The sequence below is a fragment of the Bos grunniens genome, chromosome 10, assembly GCF_055505025.1.
Source record: "Bos grunniens cultivar Pamir isolate PY7600 chromosome 10, Bosgru_T2T1.0, whole genome shotgun sequence".
In the NCBI taxonomy this organism is placed as follows: Eukaryota; Metazoa; Chordata; class Mammalia; order Artiodactyla; family Bovidae; genus Bos; species Bos grunniens.
Window position 1 is genome coordinate 28,047,772 of NC_141174.1, and position 27,325 is coordinate 28,075,096.

Consider the following 27,325-nt stretch of genomic DNA (forward strand, 5'->3'; position numbering starts at 1 on the left):
GTGATATTTGAAATTCTCCAGTTTTCTTGTGACCATTAGGGGATGGGCCTGCTCCTGCATGCTGAGCATGCAGATCAGAGAGAAGAAAAGAACCTGGAAGCTTTAGGGTGTTATTCTGAAGCTAAAATAATCGGTCAAAGCTGAGTCAAAACTAACCTTTCCTTGGTTTTCTAGTTGTCTGACATCATAAAATTCTTAATATTGAGACCTCTGTTCATTGGCTCCTCCATTACTTATAGCTAAAAGGATCATAACAGATTGAACTATTCTTCTGGCATAAAGGTGATGGTCCTCAGAACTCATTAATTATTTTATACATTTAATAAACATTAATTGAACTAATTGAACATGTATATGCCAAGCATGGCCTAGGTGCTGAGTATGTAGTAGAGGAGATCACAGGTGTGGAGCTGATGAACTTGTGAGAACAGAGAGAAACTTAGTGTGTCTAGCGCCAAGTGAGTACGGGGAAAGAATGTTGTGGGATGCAGTTAGAAAGATGGGTAGGAACCAAATTATGCATGGTGCTATAAACCAGGGTGAGGATTTTAAAAAATTTTATTCTAAAAGGATTAGAAGGCATTGAGGAATGTAAAATGGAGGAGATGTGATTAGATTTGAAGTTTTAAAACAACATGCTGGCTTTACTTTGTGTAGAAGCACAGAGTAAAGTCTAGAGTAGAGGCAGAAAGGATAACTATTCAGGCTAGTCCAGTGAGAGATGAAGTTGGATTGAACCAGGGTGGTCACTATAGAAATGGACATAAATAATTTATGTAATTATTTAGTAATAATTTAGCAGTAGAATCATTAGGACATGATGATCATTTAGATATAAGCAGTAACAGAGATAATCATTAAAGTTGACTCCCACGTTTCTGACACTAGGTGAAGAAATGGCCAACTTTTAAGGTAAGGCACACTAAAGAAAGAGCAGTTTGAGGTAGCATAAGATATAAGAGTTCAGTCTGGGATATGCTAAATATGAGATAACTGTGAGACATTTAAGTAGAAATTTTGAGAAGGAAGGTAGAAATGTAAGTCTGGATCTCCAAAAAGGAGTCTGACAACTAGACTCATCTGCTTACAGGGTGTTTAGTCAGGAGATGTTTAACAATGAAGAGGAGCAAAGTTAACAGGAAAGTGAGCTTATGCTCTCAGCCTCATTGTGGTAAACTTCTAATAATGTGAAGTAATCCGCATCTATATGTCATAGACATTCCCACTGACACAGCTCTCAAAATATATCCTAGACTACTTCTTTCACCCATCTTCACAGCTATCAGTATAGTATTTCAACTGGATCAATGCCACAGACTCCTAATATCTCTTGGTAGAGATGAACAAGCCAATTATATGTATGGTTTTGGGAATCAGGAGAGAATCTGGGAGTAGAGATTTGAATTCGGAGTCGTTGGAGGGAGGAGTTAGACAAGGGGTCAGGGTAGGGAGTGTTCTAAGAAGGAGGCTAACGTGCAGAAGTACAGAAGCATAAGGTAATATTATCTGGGGGAACTAAAATTTAAAAATGAAAATCAACATAGAGAACCAATTAATCATTGAAATAAACACTTATAGGGAAGATAAGTAATATGCTTAAGACTTACATAATTTGTCCTTTTAAAATAATATGTGCTTAGTCGATCAGTCGTGTCTGACTGTTTGTGACTCCACTGACTGTAGCCTGCCAGGCTTCTCTGTCCATGGGGATTCTCCAGTTAAGAATACTGGAGTGGGTTGCCATGGCCCTCCTCCAGGGGATCTTCCCAACCCAGGGATTGAACCCACATCTCCCACATCACAGGCGGATTCTTTACCATCTGAACCACCAGGGAAGCCCTAAAATAATATGGTACGTTTTTATTTGAGGATTCCTGTTGGCTCAGTGGTAAAGAATTTGCCTGCTATTGCAGGACTTGCAGGTTTAATCCCTGGGTTGGGAAGATCCTGGAGAAGGAAGTGGCAACCCTCTCCAGTATTCCTGCCTGGAAATCCCATAGACAGAAGAGCTTGGTGGGCTACAGTCCATGAGGTCTCAAAAAGAGTAGGACATGACTTAGCAGCTAAGCAACAACTTTGTTATTTAATCAATATAGCTTAAATATATATATGAGTTGGCACATAGTTCTGGGTGGATGGAAGAGATAGGGCTGAGAAAGGGACAAGTATATGGCCAGTCTTGTATGCTACACAAGGTATTTAGATTTTGTGTTGTAACACAATTTGCTTGAACTGGTGTCAGAGGAGGCTTGGATGAATATGAAAGAAAAACATTGGTTCAAATTCAGCAAATAATTATTGAGAACCTATTTTGTAAGCTTTGGGTGATATAAAACAAGGCCTGACTTGGTTCTGACCTTTGAAATGGTCATCTGGTAGGCAAATGAGACATGCAAACTAATAACTACAAGAGGTGGAATGTGGGGACTAAGGACTTTAAAGTCAGGAAATAGGGAAATAAAGATGTTCTAGGGAAGGTGGGTGAAGAATGATGGGCAGAGACAAAGCTTCCATGCATATGCAAGTACATTTGTTTGTGCAAAAGAAAAAAGGACTGGGATTGTCGTAGAGCATGTGGTGCAATCAGAAAGGGATGAAGATGGAATTTGTGAGTAAATGAAATTCATTCAGTGAACCCAACAAATAAAGATCCAGATTTAAAACAGATAAATAAGAGGAAGTTTAACTGTGTCACCAAGTGATATTTGGTTTTATGAAAGAATTCACTGTAGAATAAATCAGCAGTGTTCTCTGGAAAGACAAGAGAGAATTTTATTAAAAAAAATTTTTTTATACAACTTTCCAGCTCTAACTCAATGCAAGATCTGTCAATTTCACACACAGCCTCTAGCATTTTTTCTCTTTTAGTGCATGTGACTCTACTGCTACATCTCATTCCCTGAACCTGTAAACTGTGCATGTGTGCATGCCAAGTTGTTTCAGTCATGTCTGACTCTATGTGACCCCACCAGGCTAAACTGTATCAACCGCAAAACAACTAGGTAGAATAAAAATGTGGGTAATGAAAATAGACTAAGAGCCTGAGCTATTGGGTGGCTGCTCTGGGGGAGGCTGATCACTTTGCTTTACAAGATAAGGTCATTGTGTAATGTTGGTCAAAATCTGCCAAGGGGAAGCAAACTACTTTTATCTGCACTACTGCTGGTTGGGAAACCATTAGGCTGATTTTAGTGTTTGTTTGTTTATTAATTCTCCATTAAATCTGGATAATACTGTAAGCATAAAGCAGCAAGCTTAAAATTAGGAAAAAAAAAAAAAAGGATTTTACTCTGAAATCATGGTAATACATGGTAAAGGAGAAGGGAAAGCAAAACTGTGAATGCTAGACATTTTGCTAGAAAAAATTGGGAGATTCATAAGGTAAAACAAAAGTTTTATTTTTATAGTCTGAGATCCAGAGCAAACAGGAAGAGAAAAAGAAAGTCGAGTCATCTTAATATTTATTTAATAACTAGTTCAGTATCTATTTAAAAAATTGCTGAATTAAGAATAGCGTGCTGAAGGGGTATGCTTTTTCAGAATACAGACCTGTTTCCCTTTGGTCCCTGTTCACTGTGAGCTTCCCAGGTCGGAGGTACACTGTGTTGTGCATGCCTGTGTGTGTATTTAAAGCTTTTGCTAAATTGGATTTTTTTCATACCGATCTTACAGGAGGATTTGTGGAATCCTTTCCAGATATAATATTGCATTATTGTAAAAGCTTTACTCCGCTTATCTTTGTGGGCAAAGGGTCAGAAGGGACTGCATATGAGGATTAAAATCAGCCTGTCCTGGAGTCAAATAAACCGGGATGGATTACACAAAACATTTTAACAAATGCTGGAGGTCCTGGCTTGCCTTTATTTTTTTCCTCTGAGATTTCAGAACATGTTCCAAGAACGTCGTTTGGAGGAAAAGAGAAATCAGATGAAAAATTTCAGCAGCCACGAAGGCTAAACTTATGCAAAACATTGATCTTTGTTTTCAGGAACCACTTAAATCCTTTTAAAAAATAGTAAAAATATTCTTAGCTCTTTCTGCACTGGGGAGATGTGGCACTCCAGAGCTCTGCCCTGTGCTCTGCTCTCCCCACTCTCTGTCAAGGGAGCTTGTTGCTCTTTCCTGGTTTCCATTGTAACCTACCAGTGAGGGTCTGAGAAGTTTCCAGCTGCATTTCTGAGCTCTCCTCACATCTGGGGCCATCCCACTGCCTTGGAAGTTCTGGAACACCTCTCCTTCCATGTGGCTAAAACATAGACCAGTCCTGTTGTTACTAAATTGGTATTGCTAAAGATTTTGTGGGAAAATATTAACTAAAGAGCATTTTAATAGCATGGTCTGGGATTAAATACTTTTTCTCTAAAGTGTTATAGTCTAAGCACTGTACTGGTCTGCCAGTGACCTTAGAGAATTAGTAAGAGCAACTCTCGCTACTCCATTTGAAGAGACAGATGTTTTCTGTGTAACTAAATTATTAGTAAGTTATAAGTAACTTCTTAATTAATGTTAGTAACAGCACTTAAAAAAAAACCCTGACTACAATGAAAAGCATCTAACTTTCAAAGTAGGTAGAATAATTTACATGGGTGAGAAAAACGAACCCTTATCTGAGAGCTGATGGGAGAGGGGGAGAGAAAAGAGAGGAAAATGGGCTTTTGTCCTGTTCTTCTGGACACATAAATGAGGGAACTTGGAGAAGCTGGTCTGTTATTGAGCAAAGCAGATGAATGAATCTTAGAAAAGCAGTGATGCCCAAGCCAAGCCACAGTGGGCAGAGCACAGAAGTGTTCTTCAAAGAGGATTCCCGAGAGAGGAGAGCTTGAGGAGCAGAGAAGCATGGAGTCTTTGGGGAATATCTAGTGTTCAAATTTCATTAGCCTTGCCATACACGGTGCTCAACCTTCATGTCTTGTGTTTTGGGTAGGAATCAAATAGGGGTTGTGTTCTTTCTCTGACACAGAACTCAGAGGACAGAGAAAGTATGGCTGTCTCTGTGTGTGCTAAATTGCTTCAGTCCTGTCTGATTCTTTGTGACTCCATGGACTGTAGCCTGCCAAGCTCCTCTGTCCATGGGATTTTCCAGGCGAGATACTAGAGTGGTTTGCCATTTCCTTCTCCAAAAGTATGACTAGAAAAGACAAAAGCATCCATTTTTTTCAAAACCATTTTTCTTTCCATCCTGCCTCACTCAGGGAGAATCCCTGGTGAGGAGGATGGGCAAGGTAGCCTGTTTCCACTGCCTGGGTATTGAGAATCACCTTCCTAACCTATAAAGGCATCTGAGTTACACCTGGCTATAGATGCCAGCTTGTTTGGTATTTTCTTTTTTTTTTTTTTAATTTAATTTTATTTTTAAACTTTACATAATTGTATTAGTTTTGCCAAATATCAAAATGAATCCGCCACAGGTATACATGTGTTCCCCATCCTGAACCCTCCTCCCTCCTCCCTCCCCATACCATCCCTCTGGGTCGTCCCAGTGCACTAGCCCCAAGCATCCAGTATCGTGCATCGAACCTGGACTGGCAACTCGTTTCTTACATGATATTTTATATGTTTCAATGTCATTCTCCCAAATCTTCCCACCCTCTCCCTCTCCCACAGAGTCCATAAGACTGTTCTATACATCAGTGTCTCTTTTGCTGTCTCGTACACAGGGTTATTGTTACCATCTTTCTAAATTCCATATATATGCATTAGTATACTGTATTGGTGTTTTTCCTTCTGGCTTACTTCACTCTATATAATAGGCTCCAGTTTCATCCACCTCATTAGAACTGATTCAAATGTATTCTTTTTAATGGCTGAGTAATACTCCATTGTGTATATGTACCACAGCTTTCTTATCCATTCATCTGCTGATGGACATCTAGTTTGCTTCCACGTCCTGGCTATTATAAACAGTGCTGCGATGAACATTGGGGTACACGTGTCTCTTTCCCTTCTGGCTTCCTCAGTGTGTATGCCCAGCAGTGGGATTGCTGGATCATAAGGCAGTTCTATTTCCAGTTTTTTAAGGAATCTCCACACTGTTCTCCATAGTTGCTGTACTAGTTTGCATTCCCACCAACAGTGTAAGAGGGTTCCCTTTTCTCCACACCCTGTCCAGCATTTATTGCTTGTAGACTTTTGGATCGCAGCCATTCTGACTGGTGTGAAATGGTACCTCATAGTGGTTTTGATTTGCATTTCTCTGATAATGAGTGATGTTGAGCATCTTTTCATGTGTTTGTTAGCCATCTGTATGTCTTCTTTGGAGAAATGTGTATTTAGTTCTTTGGCCCATTTTTTGATTGGGTCATTTATTTTTCTGGAGTTGAGCTGTAGGAGTTGCTTGTATATTTTTGAGATTAGTTGTTTGTCAGTTGCTTCATTTGCTATTATTTTCTCCCATTCTGAAGGCTGTCTTTTCACCTTGCTAATAGTTTCCTTTGATGTGCAGAAGCTTTTAAGGTTAATTAGGTCCCATTTGTTTATTTTTGCTTTTATTTCCAATATTCTGGGAGGTGGGTCATAGAGGATCCTGCTGTGATGTATGTCAGAGAGTGTTTTGCCTATGTTCTCCTCTAGGAGTTTTATAGTTTCTAGTCTTACGTTGAGATCTTTAATCCATTTTGAGTTTATTTTTGTGTATGGTGTTAGAAAGTGTTCTAGTTTCATTCTTTTACAAGTGGTTGACCAGATTTCCCAGCACCACTTGTTAAAGAGATTGTCTTTAATCCATTGTATATTCTTGCCTCCTTTGTCAAAGATAAGGTGTCCATATGTGCGTGGATTTATCTCTGGGCTTTCTATTTTGTTCCATTGATCTATATTTCTGTCTTTGTGCCAGTACCATACTGTCTTGATAACTGTGGCTTGGTAGTAGAGCCTGAAGTCAGGTAGGTTGATTCCTCCAGTTCCATTCTTCTTTCTCAAGATCGCTTTGGCTATTCGAGGTTTTTTGTATTTCCATACAAATTGTGAAATTATTTGTTCTAGCTCTGTGAAGAATACTGTTGGTAGCTTGACAGGGATTGCATTGAATCTATAAATTGCTTTGGGTAGTATACTCATTTTCACTATATTGATTCTTCAATCCATGAACATGGTATATTTCTCCATCTATTAGTGTCCTCTTTGATTTCTTTCACCAGTGTTTTATAGTTTTCTATATATAGGTCTTTAGTTTCTTTAGGTAGATATATTCCTAAGTATTTTATTCTTTCCGTTGCAATGGTGAATGGAATCGTTTCCTTAATTTCTCTTTCTGTTTTCTCATTATTAGTGTATAGGAATGCAAGGGATTTCTGTGTGTTGATTTTATATCCTGCAACTTTACTATAGTCATTGATTATTTCTAGTAATTTTCTGGTGGAGTCTTTAGGGTTTTCTATGTAGAGGATCATGTCATCTGCAAATAGTGAGAGTTTTACTTCTTCTTTTCCAATTTGGATTCCTTTTATTTCTTTTTCTGCTCTGATTGCTGTGGCCAAAACTTCCAAAACTATGTTGAATAGTAATGGTGAAAGTGGGCACCCTTGTCTTGTTCCTGACTTTAGAGGAAATGCTTTCAATTTTTCACCATTGAGGATAATGTTTGCTGTGGGTTTGTCATATATAGCTTTTATTATGTTGAGGTATGTTCCTTCTATTCCTGCTTTCTGGAGAGTTTTTATCATAAATGGATGTTGAATTTTGTCAAAGGCTTTCTCTGCATCTATTTGTTTGGTATTTTCAAAGGGAATTCTAGAAATGGTAGTGAAGAGCATACTTAAATATGGTCTTTGGAGCCACCCTGATCTGGATTTGAATCTTGGATTTGAACATGTATAAAATCTGTATGACTGTGGATAGATTTTAAGACTTTTAAATTTTAAGACTTTCATCACCTCTGAATTAGGGGCAATGATCCTTGCCCCAAGATGTTGTACTGAATTATATAATATTTGTCAAGCAAGTGGCCCTGAGCCTGGTATGTGATAGGCATGCACTACACAGCATCTTATATTAATGTCAGCAGATTAGGTTTTTATAGTGAAACTTAAGGATGCACCAAAGCTGAGGCAGGAGGAATCAAGGAGATGACTCACCGATTTCTCTTCTCTTCTCTCCTTTTTAATCTCCATTGTCATTTGTTCTCCCCACTCTGAACTGGTGGTGAAATGATGTAAGAATTGAAGGTGGGAGGTAGGTCCAGGTGAGGAAGAAATTGCTAGCAGAGAGCAAAGCAGAAAGGAAATACAAAGATGAGTGTTTAGCAGAAAAGAATTTCCTTGGTCTTCTAGTCAAGGCAGCACTTCCTGTGCTCACCTGGCTGACCAAGAGGGATGCTGGCCTCTGTTAGACTCTATCTCAGTCCATTCACTTCCCTTTGTAACTTTGTCATGGGCACTTCACTTTCCTCATGGGTGCTTCTCACAGTTGTCACTACTGGGCTCTAGGGAGGAACGACTGTCCTGTCCTGTGGTTATTGGATCCCTCCTGCTGCTGGCTGATTACAGGTTGGTGTTACTCATTTGTTATACAGAGCATGTCGGGAGGTAAAACAGCTTCCCATAGCCTGTTTTCTGTCCATGGTGTGGTTCCTGGCCATCTTCTGTTCTGAGCAGCCATTTCCTGCACCTCTGGGTCCTAAATTCTGTCTTAACAGAGGTTTCTTATGGTTTTAGGTCTTCTGAGTTCTGTTAACTTCTTCATGGTGTCTGAGCATCTCCAAAGCTCAGTTCACAAATGAGAAGGCTCAGTTCTATGTGTGTCATCTCTTCCCACAACTCCCTTTGGAAATGTTTTCTTTTGCATCTCTGATTCTGCTCAGATGTTACTCAGTGTATTAGAAACTTTAATTTTATAATAGGTCTTTTGAATCTGAATGAGTTGACTCAGTATTGTGGAACCTTGGTTACCTAAATTAAGTAGGAAGGGAGGGTGCCATTGATTTCATATAAGGAGGAAATCTATTAGGTGCTCATTCTGTGTTTTGGAAAAGTTGTTAAATGCATGTTTTAAAAAGTACTTGCAAATTGACCCAAAATATAATTTGAGAAAATGGCAGAGGGTCAAACTTATCGCTGAATTCTGCAGGAGGGACATCATCAGACTCATCGAGGTAGAGATGTCTTTTTGTTTTAAGATCACAATAAAGTATTCTAGATTCAAGATGGAATAAGAGATAATAAGAGTCTTCATTGCAATATGCAAATAAGCTGTCTCAAGAGGTGAAGAATGTTGGCAATTTAGCTGTTTTTTTTTCCTTTCCTGAGGGAGGATTTGATCATCTGAAGGCATTGGGTGAAGGAAAATATTGTAACTGCAAATCATGTCTTTATGAGAAACAGTGAAAAACCTATTCAAATTGGCTTACTTGCTACATCAGCTTCTTTGTGCTATGGAACTTCAAAATGTAATTACTGGACCAAGCAAAGACAATGAATTAAAAAAAAAAAAAAGACCATACAATCAAGAAAAATCACACTCCCCACTGCTTCCACACAATAAACCATCCTTTGGGCTTTCTAAAGCTTTATTAATATTACAGTAAATTGAATATCCTCAGAAAGTGATTATTTTCTCTTAATGAGTAATAATAATTGTTCTGTGCTGGCTTACGCAAGGCCACTTTTCTCCAAAGAATTGATAATCTTTGTACTTCGGTTACACTTTCGTGTTTATGTTTGTGATTTTATTTTTATCCTAGGATATTTTAAAATGAGGTCATTACATATGTTGTATCTGTACCATTCAAGTGAATTTGTGAGACTAGAGAAAACAACATTTAATGTTACCTGGACCATTTACTAGCTGTGTTGTCTTGGTCAGGTTAATTAATCTCTTTTACTTCCATTTTTTCATCTGTATGATATGACACAACTTATGGTATTTTTTGAAGACTTAAAAGAGACTATGAATCTGAATGTAGTTGTTAAACACAGTAAGCAACTCTGTAGGTGATAAAGTCGTTTCAGTCATGTCCGACTCTACGAGCCCATGCACCATAGCCCTCCAGACTCCTCTGTCCATGGGATTCTCCAGGCAAAAATACTAGAGTGGGTTTCCATTTCCTTCTCCAGGGGATCTTCCTGACCCAGGAATTGAACCACTGTATCTTATGTCTCCTGCATTGGCAGGCAGTTTCCTTACCATTAGCACCCCCTGGGAAGCAAAATACTGTTACTAGTTGCTTTAATTATTTATAATTATAACAATGTTAATTATAATAACAATTACTAATTATTGAAAACATGTGAGAAACAAGTTCCTTCCATATACTGAGTATTCTGATTTTTGGAGCATTTCTGCCTCAATTTGATGAAATCTTTGGATCAAAATACACAGTGATAAAAGTCCTTATTTTTAGTTTGAGCTTCATTCATTTATTTTTATTAGACTGTGTCAGGTCTTAGTTGCAGCATGTGGGATCTTGTGTTGTGTGGACTTCTCACTGGTTGTGGCACGTGGGCTCAGTAGATGTGGTGCCCAGGCTTAGTTGCCCTGCAGCATGTGGAATCTTAGTTCCCCGACCAGGGATGGAAGCTTTGTGCTCTGCATTGGAAAGTGCATTCTTAACCACTGAACCACCAGGGAAGTTCCGCTAGTTTGAACTTCTGTAGTTAACTTCCTTTTTATCTCTCAGGAGTATATACCACCAATGAATGGTCTCAGGGAAGAGAAACGTTGACACTATCCCATATACTGCAAGAAGATCCAACCAGTCCATCCTAAAGGAGACCACTCCTGGGTGTTCATTGGAAGGACTGATGCTGAGGCTGAAACTCCAATACTTTGGCCACCTCATGTGAAGAGTTGTCTCATTGGAAAAGACCCTGATGTTGGGAGTGATTGGGGGCAGGAGGAGAAGGGGACAACAGAGGATGAGATGGCTGGATGGCATCACCGACTCGATGTACATAAGTTTGGGTAAACTCTGGAAGTTGGTGATGGACAGGAAGGCCTAGCATGCTGCGATTCTTGGGGTCGTAGAGTCGGACACAACTGAGCTGCTGAACTGAACTGAACTGAACCCCATATACCCTATGCCCTCTCTCTGGTGTTTCCATTCTTCAGTGTGTACATTATCTGTGAAAACATCTTTTTTAAAAATAAGTGACCTTTATGCTAACAATTAGTTGCCTTTTATGAAAATTATCCAATTTATTTGACTTGATCTATCATTAAGACTCCTGCTGGGCTTAAGCCATTATGTCCACTGACAGATTTACAAACCAACATTTTACCGTTATCTTCTGGACTCTGCTTTCACAGTTTGTATGATTCAAGTGGTTCCCCATGTAGCATATTTGCCCTTATCTGTGATCACTGTATGAAGAAAGCACACCAAAGACTTAGGTCACTCATCTGCCTAGAAGGTTAAATTTGGTTTACTCCTTAAGTAATTTGTTTGGAGGACAAATGGCCTTTAAAAGATGTCTGTACCAGAACCAGTTACTTCATTTTATTCCGTTGACCTCATCCATTTTAGATAGTTCTCAAAAGGTTTTTCTATGAATTTTATTGTTACGATTTGTCTCTGAACCTCTAAAGCTTATAACAAGGCTCTTTTGAAATGATGGAGGCCCATCTGTCTGACCAGGTTTAAATCACTCCAGGCTCAAGTGCGGTAAGATTCACAGAGGCCTGAAGACACTACCTGGCCTAATAATTATATGATCCCCTAAAATATCATACTTAGCTGGAAAATGAAACTTGTTATGCTGTTTCATAGTTATCTTTTATGTTCAATGTCATGACTTTGTAGAACATCTTCTCCCTTTGATCTTTCTGTAAAAACTATTTTACAGATAAATTCCATGTATTCCCATTTGGATTTAAGAAGCCTTTATACTACCAGTTTCAAGTTGATGAAATTTCAACTCTTTAAACCAATGCCTTAAAGCAAAATGTCTCAGAGATAAATTCCTAAGAAAAATACACTTCAAACTGAAAGTTATAATTCATTTTCATAAGAAGACAGTGAGGGGTATTTTGATTTTAGACCATTTTCTTCTGAATTTCTAAATATTCCATATTGTTTTCCAGGCACTTGTATGTTTTGCTCTCCATATAATCGTAAGTAATTTTTGAAATATGAATTGGTGGCCTACCTTTGTGACCTAATGGTACCTATGTTCTTCTTAGACAGAGACTTTCATTGAGTATTAGTTCCTGGGTGCTGTGCTGGGTGAATTACCTGCATTATTTTATTTAATTTTTTTTTAATCCATAGAGAGGTTTCGTAACTTGTTCCAGTATAATAGCAAACAAACTAGTATATGACAGAACTTAGATTAGATGTCAGACTCTGAAGTTTATGATCTTTATACTGTACCAGGTAGTGGTAAGAATGTTTTAAAAGAAGGCATCCAAGCATAGTAAATTATCACAGTGTGCATGGATTTAATAGGTAGATGTATGTGTGTGTGTGTGTGTATATGTGTGTGCACGTGTGCATATTTAGTAATAGTCTACCAACTTGCAAATCAAGCTTTGAAGTAGGTTGGAATCCCAGTGGATCTAGAGACCACAATTGCAGAGCCTAAATGTGCACCTGGTCTAGCATTTGCCTGACCTGCTTAGTCAGCACGGACATCACACACACACACACACACACACACACACACACACACACACACACACACACACACCACTTTGGAAGCAGAGATCTTGCCTTTGGGTGTTTTTCCCTGATGACATCTAGTGCAAGGGTATCACTGCTAATGAATTGCAATGAATTTAGAAAACTGAAACTTAGAAAACTCTAAATTATTATAAAATTTCAGTGCAACCTGCTGGTGGGACTTTGAATCACTATGAGATTAAAGTTAATTTAATGAGCATGAGATGAAGCCAGAGGTCTGGTAATAGAGTTTTAGGAATTAGCACTCAGGACATAGTACACACTTCCATCTCTCTTGGAAGGAATAGGAATCATGAATGCTGAACAATTGGAAGATGAGATCTTTTCATGATGACTCAGATTTTATATAGAAGATTTTAATTCCCCAGATGAATGGAGACTTGGGAAAATGTAGGCTTCTCTTATGACTCTACATTAGTAAAGTGGCATATAGATAAAATTACCTGGACCATATGTGGCTCTCAAAATTATTTTAAAAAAATCTACATTTGCTTGGATATGGAGGAACTGATCATGTAAAGTATAACAATTTCCTATGCAGGGGAAATTATCTATGCATATATGTAGATAGAGGGATATATCCATTGATATATCCATGCATGCATGCATACCATAAGAAAAACTAACAGTAGATTATGAGATTTAAGTTTTCTTCTATGGCCAATGGAACAACTTCAGTAGTAAAATGGAATCAGCAATACTAATATCTGGATAAAAAAATCCTCAATACTTTCAATGACTCCAGTCAAGAATTATCCTGGCTTTGTGTTGGTATCGTTTCATCAGCAGAACAATGATGTTTATGTCTTCTTAACTCTCAGAGTCAGGAATCAGAAATTCTACTTTAAGACCTTTACATTTTCCCACATGTAAAACAAAAGGGTGAATTGGATGATCTCTAAGATTGCTGTGAGCAGCTTAGGATAAAGGGAAAGAACTAAAATTTTTAAGTCTGACCTATGTTTGCATTCTGGCTTCACTCTTTTCCAGTTATATAACTCCTCTCTGCCTTGAATTTTGTCTGTAAAGTGAGAATGTAATATTATTTCATATGGTTGATGGGAATATTAAATTAGAATAAGAAAATGGTTTGTTGCACTTTAGAGAAGCAAGGGATTATTTGTTCTCTTTCTTTGACTATAGGGACTAATCGAAATACTGAAATTTAACTACTATTCTGGCTCTTTATTTTAATGGTTCAGATGAAACTGGTAAAAAGTATAATATTACATGGGCCAATAGACAATAACTGCATTGCAATAAGCTGTGGTTAAGAGAAATATCTCAGAGGGCTGTTGTGGAAATTAAGTACATTGAACATTTTAAAATGACTTGTGGTTTCTTTCATTCAAAATATGTTTACTGAAAGAGTCTGTGTGCTGGCACTATGCTGGGTATACATGAGTGTGCAGAACCGTATGAGGTTGCTGCTTTCAGGAAGCTGAGAGTCTAGAGTGTGGAGACTATCATTATTTCAAAGAAGCACACCAAAGAACCACTCTGTAGACTCTTTAGAGAATAAACCTACCTGGGTTCCAAAGAGATACTGATTATGGTAGGCTTACGGTTACTTGGCAGTAAGTCAGAAATAGTGCAGGTAAAGTGCTTTTTTAAAAAATTGAAATAAAATTGCTTCACAATGTTGTGTTAGTTTCTGCTGTACAACAACATCGTGAGTCAGTCATATGTATACCAATATCCTTTCCCTCTGGAGCCTCCCTCCTACCCCCTGAATCAGCCCATCTAGGTCATCACAGAGCACCCAGCTGAGCTCCCTCTGCTATACAGCGGCTTCCCACTAGCTATGTATTTTACACATGATAGCGTATACATGTCAGTGCTACTCTCTTAACTCATCCCACCCTCTCCTTCCCCTACTGTGTCCATAAGTCTGTTATTTATGTCTCCATCTCTATTCCTGCCCTGTAAATAGGCTCATCAGTACCATGTTTCTAGATTCCATATATATGAGTTAATATACAGTATTTGCTTTTCTTTTTCTGACTTCACTTTGTATGACAGGCTCTAGGTTCATCACGACACTAACTCAATTTTTTTCCTTTTCGTGGCTGAGTAATATTCCATTATATTTCTATATACACCACATCTTCTTTATCCATTCATCTGTCGACGGACATCTAGGTTGCTTCCATGTCCTGACTATTGTAAATAGTGCTACAATGAACGCTGGAGTACATGTGTCCTTTTGAGTTATGCCTTTTGCCTGAGTATGTGCCCAGTAGTGGGATTGCTGGGTCATATGGTAGTTTTAGGTTAATTTTTTTTTTAAAGGAACTTCCATACTGTTCTCCCCAGTGGCTGTATCAATTTACATTCCTGCAAACAGTATAAGCGGGTTCCCTTTTCTCTACACCCTCTATAAAGGCAAAGGTAAAGTTTAGTCGCTCAGTCGTGTCCGACTCTTTGCAACCCCGTGGACTGTAGCCCACCAGGCTTCTCTGTCCATGGGATTTTCCAGGCAAGAGTACTGGAGTGGGGTGCCATTGCTTTCTCCAGGGGAATCTTCCCAACCCAGGGATCAAACCCAGGTCTCCTGCATTGCAAGCAAACGCTTTACCCTCTGAGCTACCAGGGAAGCTCTACACCCTCTATAGCATTTATTATTTGTAGATTTTATGATGATGGCCATCTTGGCCAGCGTAAGGCGCACCTCATTGTGATTTTGATTTGCGTTTATCTAATAATTAGTGATGCTGAGTGTCCTTTCACATGCCTTTTGGCCATCTGTATGCCTTCTTTGGAGAGATATCTCTTTAGGTCTTCTGTCCATTTTTTGATTGTATTGCTTGTGTTTTTTATATTGAGCTCCTTGAGCTGTAGATATATATCTTGGAGATTAACCTTTTGTCTGTTGCTTCATTCGCAAATGTTCTCTCTCATTCTGAGGGTTGTCTTTTCATCTTCTTTATAGTTTTCTTTGCTGTGCAAAAGCTTTTAAGCTTAATTAGGTGACAGTTGTTTATTTTTGTTATTCTAGGAGGTGGGTCAAAAAAGATCTTGCTGTGGTTTGTGTCAGAGTGTTGTTCTTGGTGAAGTGCTTTTGATACAAGAAACTCACAGTCTTGCTCAATCCCGCTTATCGTGAGGGTGTCTGTGAGCTGATAAAGGAAAGCAGCCAAGAACTGAGATCATTTTAAAGACCAGGGGAGACTCTGTCTCTTCACGCTCTGCCATAGTCTCTGTGCTCATGGTGTCTTGTTTCTCTCTGTGGTTTCTTTTCTGCCTCTTTACTTTGGTTTTCTGTGATCTACCATGGCTCTCACAAGATTTCATGACTGCGCCAGTTTCTGCTCTCTTGCAGACTCATTATCTTAATGCTGCTGCTGCTGCTAAGTCGCTTCAGTTGTGTCCGACTCTGTGCGACCCCAGAGATGGCAGCCCACCAGGCTTCCCGGTCCCTGGGATTCTCCAGGCAAGAACACTGGAGTGGGTTGCCATTTCCTTCTCCAATGCATGAAAGTGAAAAGTGAAAGTGAAGTCGCTCAGTCGTGTCGTACTCTAGCGACCCCATGGACTACAGCCCACCAGGCTCCTCTGTCCAAGGGATTTTCCAGGCAAAAGTACTGGAGTGGGGTGCCATTGCCTTCTCTTAATAATGTCTAATTAAAATTTCTAAGGGAGGCAGCTTGGATCGTATCACCTTTTTTCTCTAAGTCACACCAAGTCCCTGACCAGAGCGGAATGCTGCTTCTGATTCAGATCCACACTCATTATCCTGTCAGTTGTGGCCAGGGTTGATAGATAACTCACAGGAGAAGGGGTGAGTAGGGAGGTCCTGGGTTGTTTCATGGGGGTCATCAGAAATCTACATAAAACCTGGATGTATATATCCTCAGGCTGTTGGTTTCATATACTCACCAAAACACCTTCTGTTAACTCACATGAGAAATGCTGGACTGGAAGAAACACAAGCTGGAATCAAGATTGTCGGGAGAAATATCAATAACCTCAGATACGCAGATGACACCACCCTTATGGCAGAAAGTGAAGAGGAACTAAAAAGCCTCTTGATAAAAGTGAAAATGGAGAGTGAAAAAGTTGGCTTAAAGCTCAACATTCAGAAAACGAAGATCATGGCATCCGGTCCCATCACTTCATGGGAAATAGATGGGGAAACAGTGGAAACAGTGTCAGACTTTATTTTTCTGGGCTCCAAAATCACTGCAGATGGTGACTGCAGCCATGAAATTAAAAGACGCTTACTCCTTGGAAGGACAGTTATGACCAACCTAGATAGCATATTCAAAAGCAGAGATATTACTTGGCCAACAAAGGTTCGTCTAGTCAAGGCTATGGTTTTTCCTGTGGTCATGTATGGATGTGAGATTTGGACTGTGAAGAAGGCTGAGCATTGAAGAATTGATGCTTTTGAACTGTGGTGTTGGAGAAGACTCTTGAGAGTCCCTTGGACTGCAAGGAGATCCAACCAGTCCATTCTAAAGGAGATCAGCTCTGGGATTTCTTTGGAAGGAATGATGCCAAAGCTGAAACTCCAGTACTTTGGCCACCTCATGCGAAGAGTTGACTCATTGGAAAAGACTCTGATGCTGGGAAGGATTGGGGGCAAGAGGAGAAGGGGACGACAGAGAATGAGATGGCTGGATGGCATCACTGACTCGATGGACATGAGTCTGAGTGAACTCTGGGAGTTTGTGATGGATAGGGAGGCCTGGCGTGCTGTGATTCATGGGGTCGCAAAGAGTAGGACACGACTGAGTGACTGATCTGATCTGATCTGAACTCACATTTCTTCTCAGGTACCTGAACTTGGGAACATGGGGATGTGAATAATTTATGAATGCAGTGGCGGCAGAAATGTCATGGTCATGTTATTGAAAATTAGTACATGGATCTTTGGTCTGTAGATCTCTGGTTGGGCAGCGACCATCCGTCTGACCAGCCTTAGGTGTAATGACAAAACTGAATGTGCAAAGTGGAGAACTACACGTTAGGATGGCAACCTCTTCAAGAATCAGATTTGGTTTTGGAGTCTTTAATCTCACAGCATTTGAGCATGACCACAGTCGTCATTTTCAAATTTGAGAATTAATTTGTTGGTGTATAATACTTGAAATTACCTCTTTATATAAGGGAAACAGAATAAACAGATAAACAAAATACAGATAATAAAAATAGCTCTAATCCTGCTACTGAATAGTAACTGCTATTTATATTTTTATGTCAATACATCCTTCCCCAAAAGGGGAAAGAATGTGTACAAGATAAGCATACTGCTACATTTATAAAAATGGGATTATACTGTTTATATTTTTGTGGTCTGTCCACCTCACGATATTTCTGAAACTTATTTCCACTTCTGTAAATGGTCTTTTAGTATATTGTTAATGGCTAATGGCATCCTGCAGTATGAACAAAACATATACCTCCTAAATTGTTAGGAAATTAAATGTAGTTCTTGTTATTATAAACAATAATAGAATTAATTATTTTCCTTAAATATTTTCCAACTTCCATGAGAACTCCTTTGGGGTGACTAGTAGAATGGATGATGCTGTGCCCAGATCCCCTGTACTGGACCAGTGCCTCCATCTCTTAGGGGCTATGTTTTGACTGCTAATGACTCACAGCTACTGGCTTTCACCTGATAGATGGCAGCTCTCAGCTAACGGGAACCTGCTGCTAAAAGGTCATAACCTCAACTGCTGGTGGCGGCTGCAAGCCAAAGCCTGACTAATACGAGAATAAGTAAGACCAGCCCTCTTGATTCATATGGCACTAATTCTACAGGGGTAATTTAGGCTCCAGAACTAAACTTGATCTGTGCCTGACTCTCTCCTCTTCTAGAACTGCAGTCCTCACTCTCTTGAAGGTTTTCCTCAAGAGCAGTCTCTCAATACATAGAATCCCAGACTCGCTCTGCTGCTAGGGAAGATGATCTAAGATAATATAAATTTTGAGAAACAGAGCATGCATATAGGACCATTGAATTTTTAAATTATATCTTTACTGAGAATAAAATTCATTTCATTGGCCCTTTTAAAGAAATCAGATCAAGGGTTCTAGAATATTCGTGGATAGGTGTGGCCATCACCACAGTTTTAGAACATTTCATCATCTCAAAAAGAAACAGTTTAGCCATCATCCCTCTCACCAACCATCCTCCCCAACTCTAAGCAAACACTAATCTACTTTCAGTTTCTGCAGATTTGCCTAATTTGGATGTCATATAAATGGAATAATATGATTTGAGGTCTTTTGTGGCTGGCTTCTTTCACTTAGCATAATGTTTTCAAGATTCATCCATGTTCATATTAAAATTTCATCAATTGCCCTTGTCTTGTTCTTGATCTTAGAGAGAAAGCATTCAATATTTCATGATTATGTATCGTGTTAGGAGTTTTTGGATGCCTGTCCCTTATTAGGTTAAAAAAAGTTTCCTTTTGTTTTTAACTTCCTAAGACTTATTATACATGACTATCGAGTTTTGTTAAATGCATATTTTGCATATATTTAAATGATCATATGGTTTTCTTCCTTTATTTTCTTTAACATGATGAATTATACCAATTAGTTTTGGAATGTTAAACTAAAGTTACATTTCTGGGGTAAACTCTGCTTGGCCGTGTGGTATTTTCCTTTTTATTTTACTGGATTTCATTTCCTAGAATTTTCTTAAGGAATTTTGCAACTTTGTTTCTGAAAGATGTCAGCCTTGATAGAGCTAAAAGAGACAAAGTTGAGTCTGTATTTTTAATTATAAGCCTACAATTAATGACTTGAAAAGCAGTGTTGCAAATTTTGACAGTTTGTATGGATTTATACATATACAAATCCTCTATCTCAAATTGTCAAATAGATTAATTTCACAAAGAATAAAACTAGAATTTGAGGCTTTTTAGCTTTGTTCTGTGTAGCAAATAATAATAATAATCTGTGTCCAGATAACAGAGATTTCTTTTATTAATAAATTGTTCTAACTCTGTGCTTTTTGAATACTCTTAAATTACTTTGCAAAAGGATTATTTTCTTAAAATTATTAATAGTTATGGTTACATATTTTTAAATGTTGCATGTAACTGTTTGTCTTTGGGTATTTATGACTTATCTTCTGCTTTGGTCTGACAAGTCACCTGGATTTTGCCTTTCCCAAACTCAAACCCCAAATTCGTAACAATAAAATTATTAAGATGACCTTTATGTCTAAATTATATTTGGGTTTCCTGGAATAGCCACCAGGAAACTCAAAGATTTCCTGTTCCTTCATCCTGATAAAAGAAAGTATACAGGAATAATTATGCTTGCTGGGCACTCTCTACGTTTTAATTAATTCACAACTATTGTGAGGGTTCTTTTGTTTACCAAACATAAGATAAAAGAACAATACATGAAATCAGCAAATCAAAAGAGAATTTTGGTCTTCTTAGGGTATTGATGTATAAATAAAATGTGTTAATATGAATAGATCTCAATTGTATCTTTTATATTAAAATAAGCATTATCATGTTCATGTACAAAGGCTGAGGATATCTCTAGGAAGGTTTTGTTTCTTGGTTTTAACAGTCTTGTCGATCAGGGACAATTATAATACAGTTTATGGGATAAGTTTAAGGCCTAGAGATATGTCAGTTCTCTCACTTTTCATAATGTAATTTTCTCCTGGAATAGTCAGTGACTAAGTTTTTATAAAATTGATTATGTGTTATAGCTCAGTAGAAGGTTTCATCCTCCTTCATTCTGATATTACTAGCTGTTGAGATAAATTAAACAGAGCATTTAGTTTTATTATTCAAGGGGGTTTTGCTTCTTTTTTTCATTTCCCTAAAGTCCTCTGATCGTAAGATTAGTATCTGGAATGTGTCTTCTGAAAGCAACACTAAAATAATCTGAGTAAAGGACTGCAACAGTCTCTCTCTCTCTTTCCATCCCTCCCTCCCCTCCTCTTGGGATGCTCACTCATGGAAAATTGCCAGGAAGCCAGGCCATACAAAAGTGTTCTGGCCAACATTGCCAGCTAAGGTCTCAGCCCACAGCCAGTATTAGACATCAGTCAAGTAAATGAGCAAGCTTTCAGGTGATTCCAATTCTATCCTTCAAGTCATCCCAGCTGGTGCCCAGTAAAGCAGGGATGAGCTGTCTTAACCAAACTCCACTCAGATTACAGATCCACGAGCAAATTAAATGTTGTTCTGAGCCTCTAAAATTTATAATAATTTGTTATGCAGTTATAGTAACTGGAATTGATTTTTGTTCTGAAAAGCAGTAAGTGGAACAGATAGTATAAATGAAAATATTTGTAGTTATCATTGCCCTCACCACCACCAACAGGTGACTGAGTCAGGATTTCCATAACTATTTGGGTTCAGAAGCAGGAAACAATATAAAGCAGGTTGTATCCTTCCCAGATCATGGCACCAGACTCTCAGATTCCAAGAGCCACTCATTGCCATGAGTTTCCTGGCAGACTTTTTAGTTTTTTTATGCTCTTTGTTATTGTTACACCTTTATAGAACAGTCTTTTGGATTCTGCGGGGGAGGGAGAGGGTGGGCTGACTTGGGGGAATGGCATGGGAACATGTATAATATCATATAAGAAATGAATCACCAGTCCAGGTTCGATACAGGAGTCTTGGGGCGGGTGCACTGGGATGACCTGGAGGGATGGTACAGGGAGGGAGGTGGGAGGGGGGTTCAGGATGGGGAACACGTGTATGCCTGTGGTGGATTCATGTTAATGTGTGGCAGAACCAATACAATATTGTAAAGTAATTAGCCTCCAATTAAAATAAATAAATTAAAAAAAAGTATTAGTAGGTAGCCCTGTTCTTTAGTCACAGAAGTCCCAAATGCTTTATCCTTGACAATTATGAGATATGTGACTAATTCTTCGAATACTGCAAAGCTGAGCAACTCATACTCAAAGAAAAGGAAAGGCCAATTGGTTATCTAAAGAGGATTGAAGTAGATTATGGGATATATGGGTATGCTTCAAGCTTTAATGATAATCTTTGTTGCTGGAAGCAGATGTCTACAAAAGTGATTTTGATGTATTGGAAAATTGTTGCTCAGGGTAACTACTACCACTGGAATAAATATTTTTTTATAATCTAGAAATATCTTAGTCAATCTGATAAATAAAAGCAGATATAAATATTTTTTAAAAATTTAAGGATAGTTGATTTACAATATTTTGGTTTCAGGTGTATAACACAGTGATTCAATATTTTATAGATTATACACCATATAAAGTTATTTTAATATTATTGACTATTTTTCCTATGCTATACATCCTGTGACATTAATTTTATAACTGGAGTTTGTACTTCTTAATCCCCTTCACCCATTTGTGCCTGCTCCTCCTTTTTGGCAAACACTTGTTTGTTCTCTGTATCTGTAGGTTTGTTTCTCTTTTGTTACGTTGCTCATTTGTTTTTGTTATTTTTTGATTCCACATATAAGCAAAAACATACAGTATTTGCCTTTCTCTGTATGACTTATTTCACTTAGCATAATACCCTGTGGGTCCTTCTGTGTCACTGCAAATGGTAAGACTTCATTCCTTTTAATAGCTGTTTAATATACCTTTGCAATGTAAATGATCTAGTTTGGGCAAAATGTATTTTAATACATATAAAAATCTTTATTGCACATCAGTCTATTTTGAAATTACTGAATACAAATGTATGAAAGTTTAAAAAAAAGCCATCTGGTGATTTAAAATAAACATCTAATCCTATATATAATGGAGGAAATGATAAGCTTTATAATGAAAGCTACATATAGAACAAGTATGCTATCATTTATATTTAATGACAAAAAGAATGGATGTCTTTATTTGTAAAACTCATATAAAAATATCATAGGATGAATCATAAATAATGACAAAATTGTGAATTACTCATGTACACATTTTGTGTACAATATATTTTTTCCTGCTAGAAACTGATTTGTTAATCAAACCAATTATAGTAATTATAGTATTTGTAGCTCTATATGTCTCAATGTTTACAAATAATTTCCAATCCTGAGACTGTGTTGACATGGAAATATTTATAGTTTCTTTCTGTAGTGCAATTCTCAAGTTTCCTGAATTGACTTCTGCCCCCTATTTGAACTGCTAAAATCCTGCCCAAACTTTAAGGTCCTGGTTATTTTGCATCCAGTGTCAGGGGTCCCCAGGACCACACTACAATTTAGTGGTTCACCAGAAGGACTCACAGAATTCAGAAAAGTTGTTATATTCACGGCTGCAATTTGTTATATGAAAAGACAGAGATTGAAATCAACAAGGTAACCAGTTGCCCAGGGCAGAATCCAGGTGCGACTAGCGAGCTGACAGTGCTTATTTCTTCCAGCAATGATATACGACAGTGTGTATAGAGTATTGTCAACCAGGAAAGTTTCTCTGAGCCTAGGTCTGCAGAGATCTAATTGTAGGTGAGTGGCAAGAATACACAGGAGAACTATACAAAAAAGAGCTTCATGACCCAGATAATCACGATGGTGTAATCACTCACCTAGAGCCAGACATCCTGGAATGTGAAGTCAAGTGGGCCTTAGAAAGCATCACTACGAACAAAGCTAGTGGAGGTGATGGAATTCCAGTTGAGCTATTTCAAATCCTGAAAGATGATGCTGTGAAAGTGCTGCACTCAATATGCCAGCAAATTTGGAAAACTCAGCAGTGGCCACAGGACTGGAAAAGATCAGTTTTCATTCCAATCCCAAAGAAAGGCAATGCCAAAGAATGCTCAAACTACCGCACAATTGCACTCATTTCACACACTATTAAAGTAATGCTCAAAATTCTCCAAGCCAGGCTTCAGCAATATGTGAACCATGAAACTCCTGATGTTCAAGCTGGTTTTAGAACAGGCAGAGGAACCAGAGATCAAATTGCCAACATCCGCTGGATCATCAAAAAAGCAAGAGAGTTCCAGAAAAACATCTATTTCTGCTTTATTGACTATGCCAAAGCCTTTGACTGTGTGGATCACAATCAACTGTGGAAAATTCTGAAAGAGATGGGAATACCAGACCACCTGATCTGCCTCTTGAGAAACCTGTATGCAGGTCAGGAAGCAACAGTTAGAACTGGACATGGAACAACAGACTGGTTCTGCATAGGAAAAGGAGTACGTCAAGGCTGTATATTGTCACCCTGTTTATTTAACTTACATGCAGAGTACATCATGAGAAACGCTGGGCTGGAAGAAACACAAGCTGGAATCAAGATTGCCGTGAGAAATATCAATAAGCTCAGATATGCAGATGACACCACCCTTATGGCAGAAAGTGAAGAGGAACTAAAAAGCCTCTTGATGAAAGTGAAAGAGGAGAGTGAAAAACTTGGCTTAAAGCTCAACATTTAGAAAACTAAGATCATGGCATCTGGTCTATCACTTCATGGGAAATAGATGGAGAAACAGTGGAAACAGTGTCAGACTTTATTTTTTTGGGCTCCAAAATCACTGCAGATGGTGATTGCAGCCATGAAATTAAAAGACGCTTACTCCTTGGAAGGACAGTTATGACCAACCTAGACAGCATATTGAAAATCAGAGACATTGCTTGGCCAACAAAGGTCCATCTAGTCAAGGCTATGGTTTTTCCAGTAGTCATGTATGGATGTGAGAGTTGGACTGTGAAGAAAGCTGAGCACCAAAGAATTGATGCTTTTGAACTGTGGTGTTGGAGAAGACTCTTGAGAGTCCCTTGGACTGCAAGGAGATCCAACCAGTCCATCCTAAAGGAGATCGGTCCTGGGTGTTCATTGGAAGGACTGATGCTAAAGCTGAAACTCCAGTACTTTGGCCACCTCATGCGAAGAGTTGACTCATTGGAAAAGACCCTGATGCTGGGAGGGATTGGGGGCGGGAGGAGAAGGGGACAACAGAGGATGAGATGGCTGGATGGCATCACCGACTTGATGGACATGAGTTTGAGTGAACTCTGGGAGATGCTGATGGACAGGGAGGCCTGGCGTGCTGTGATTCATGGGGTTGCAAAGAGTCGAACACAACTGAGCGACTTAACTGACTGACTGAGGTAGGTATGGATCATCCTTTGTAGCTGACCTTAGTTACTCAGCCTCCAGCTCATCAGAGGTTAAACTGATAAAGTGTAACCCATTGCACCTCTCCATCCCTCACCCCAGATAATTTAGATTTTTGGCATAAACTACCTGTCACTGGCCCAAGGCCCAGGTATACAGACAATCTCAACAAGTCTGATATTCCAGGTTATCTCCCAGAAGCTAGTCAAGGGTCAGTCATTTCTTTCTAATGTGCAGATTTGAACCACCCAGGCCTGCTGAGTTAACCCTTTATCACACATGTCCCATATCTGACATGCTGAAACCCTCTCACTCTTTGAGATCCAGAGTAGTTTGTACCTATCCATGAAGCCCTTCCTGATCCTGTCTCCTCCACTGACTGGCAGCAACTTCTACCAGCATTACATGTTTCAACAACACTTTTCATTGAACTTGTCTTATTATAACACATAGTAATGTGATAGAGAGTTATAAGTTAAGCTAGTGCACAGTGTTTCTTCCCAACACCTGGGACAAAAGCTTGCATGTAATAGACAGGAGCTACATGTTTACTGAAAAGAATTACTGTTATCTCTATTCATGCTTTGGTGTTCCTTCTACCTGGTGAATGCCTGATAATTAGGGGCCACCTTGTGTTCATTTACTTGTTTTCCACAAAGTTTAAGGCCTTCCATGAAATGTGATAATTATTTTTATGTGTCAGCTTGACTAGCCCAAGGAATTCTGGGCTAACCAGAAAAACATCATTTCTAGATGTGACTAAAAGGGAGTTTCCAGAAGAGATTAGTATTTGATTCAGTAGCCTGATGAAGAGCACCCCCTCATCAGTGTGGGCAGACATCATCCAGTCTGTGGAGGGCCTGACTAGAAGAAGAACAACAAAAATACACGGAAGGGAAAATTCTCCTTGAGCTGGGATGTCCATTTTTTTTTTGCCTTTGGACATCAGAGGTCCTGGCTCTTGGGCCTCTGGACTCCAGGCCTTGTATCAGTGGACCCTAGTTCTCAGGTGTCAGCCTTGGACTGAATTGTATCATTGGCTTCATGGTTCTTAAGCTTACAGATGGCAGATTATACAGAGTATTCCATAATCACAAGAGCCAATTTCCATAATACTTCTCTTCATAGGTATAGATATAGATATCTATATCTATAAGCTTCCCTGGTGGCTCAGTGGCAAAGAACCCACCTGCCAATGCAGGAGACTGGCTTTGATCTCTGGGTTGGGAAGATCCCTTTGAGAAAGAAATGACAACCCACTACAGTATTCTTGCCTGGAAATCACATGGACAGAACCTAGTGCGCTGCAGTGCACAGGGTCAGGAAAGAGTTGGCTATGACTGAATGAGTGAACAGCTACAACTAGGTATAGATATGGAGCTCTTTGTGACCCCATGTGCTAGCCATGCTAGGCTTCCCTGTCCTTCACTATCTCCCCGAGTTTGCTCAAACTCATGTGCATTGAGTCTGTGATACTGTTCAACCATTTTGTCCTCTGTCACCCCCTTCTCCTCCTGCCCTCAATCTTTCCCAGCATCAAGGTCTTTTCCAATGAGTCGGCTCTTCACATCAGGTGGCTAAAGTATTGGAGCTTCACCTTCAGCATCCATACATAACTAATGGAGAAACCATAGCTTTGACTAGATGGGCCTTTGTCAGCAAAGTAGCATCTCTACTTTTTAATATGATGTCTGCTGCTGCTGCTAAGTCACTTCAGTCGTGTCTGACTCTGTGCAACCCAATAGACGGCAGCCCACCAGGCTCCCCTGTCCCTGGGATTCTCCAGGCAAGAACACTGGGGTGGGTTGCCATTTCCTTCTCCAATGCATGAAAGTGAAAAAATAAAGTGAAGTCACTCAGTCATGTCCAACTCCTAGCGACCCCATGGACTGCAGCCCACCAGGCCCCTACGTCCATGGGATTTTCCAGGCAAGAGTACTGGAGTTGGGGTGCTAGGTTGGTCATAACTTTTCTTCTGAGGAGCAAGCATCTTTTAATTTCATGGCTGCAGTCACCATCTGCAGTGATTTTGGAGCCCAAGAAAATAAAGTCTGTCACTGTTTCTATTGTTTCTGCATCTGTTTGCCATGAAGTGATGGGACTGGATGCCATGATCTTAGTTTTTTGAATGTTGAGTTTTAAGCTAGCTGTTTCGCTCTCCTCTTTCACTGTCATCAAGAGGCTCTTTAGTTCCTCTTCACTTTCTGCCATAAGGGTGGTGTCATCTGCATATCTGAGGTTATTGATATTTCTTCCGGCAATCTTGATCCATATAGGTATAAATAATCTCCTATTGGTGCTGGTTTCTTTGAAGAATCCCAACTAATACATGGAGTAAGGGGTTAACATATGTATATTGAATGGTATATTCATGCAACAGTGGTTACTTATAAAAATATTATTTAATCCTCAAAAAACCCTTTGTAGTAAGCACTATTACCATTTTCACTTTACAGATAAAGGCTAAATCCGTGGCCACTTAGCCAGCAAGCAACAGAACTGGGACTCAAGCCTCATGATCTTGCTCCAAGGTTCGTACTGTTACCTGCCTCACAGACTTCCTATTCTGACTGCAATGCTATCATGCTGTTAGTGACTTTTAAAAGCCTGCCTTACCTTTCTGAAATATTAAACGTTAGTTTTGACTTATTTCCTAAGCTATAATTTTCTTATCTAAC

The 27,325-nt window shown here is 39.0% G+C and overlaps 1 protein-coding gene across 1 annotated transcript in view; it reads left to right on the forward strand.

The window, feature by feature from the left end:
* The window catches only part of KCNH5 (potassium voltage-gated channel subfamily H member 5), a 496,645-nt gene that overhangs the window by 37,677 nt on the left and 431,643 nt on the right, over positions 1-27,325 (forward strand). The window contains exon 2 of the mRNA XM_086318923.1: positions 27,104-27,178. The gene's annotated coding sequence lies outside the window, so the exon portion shown is untranslated. The remainder of the gene's footprint in view (positions 1-27,103; positions 27,179-27,325) is intronic.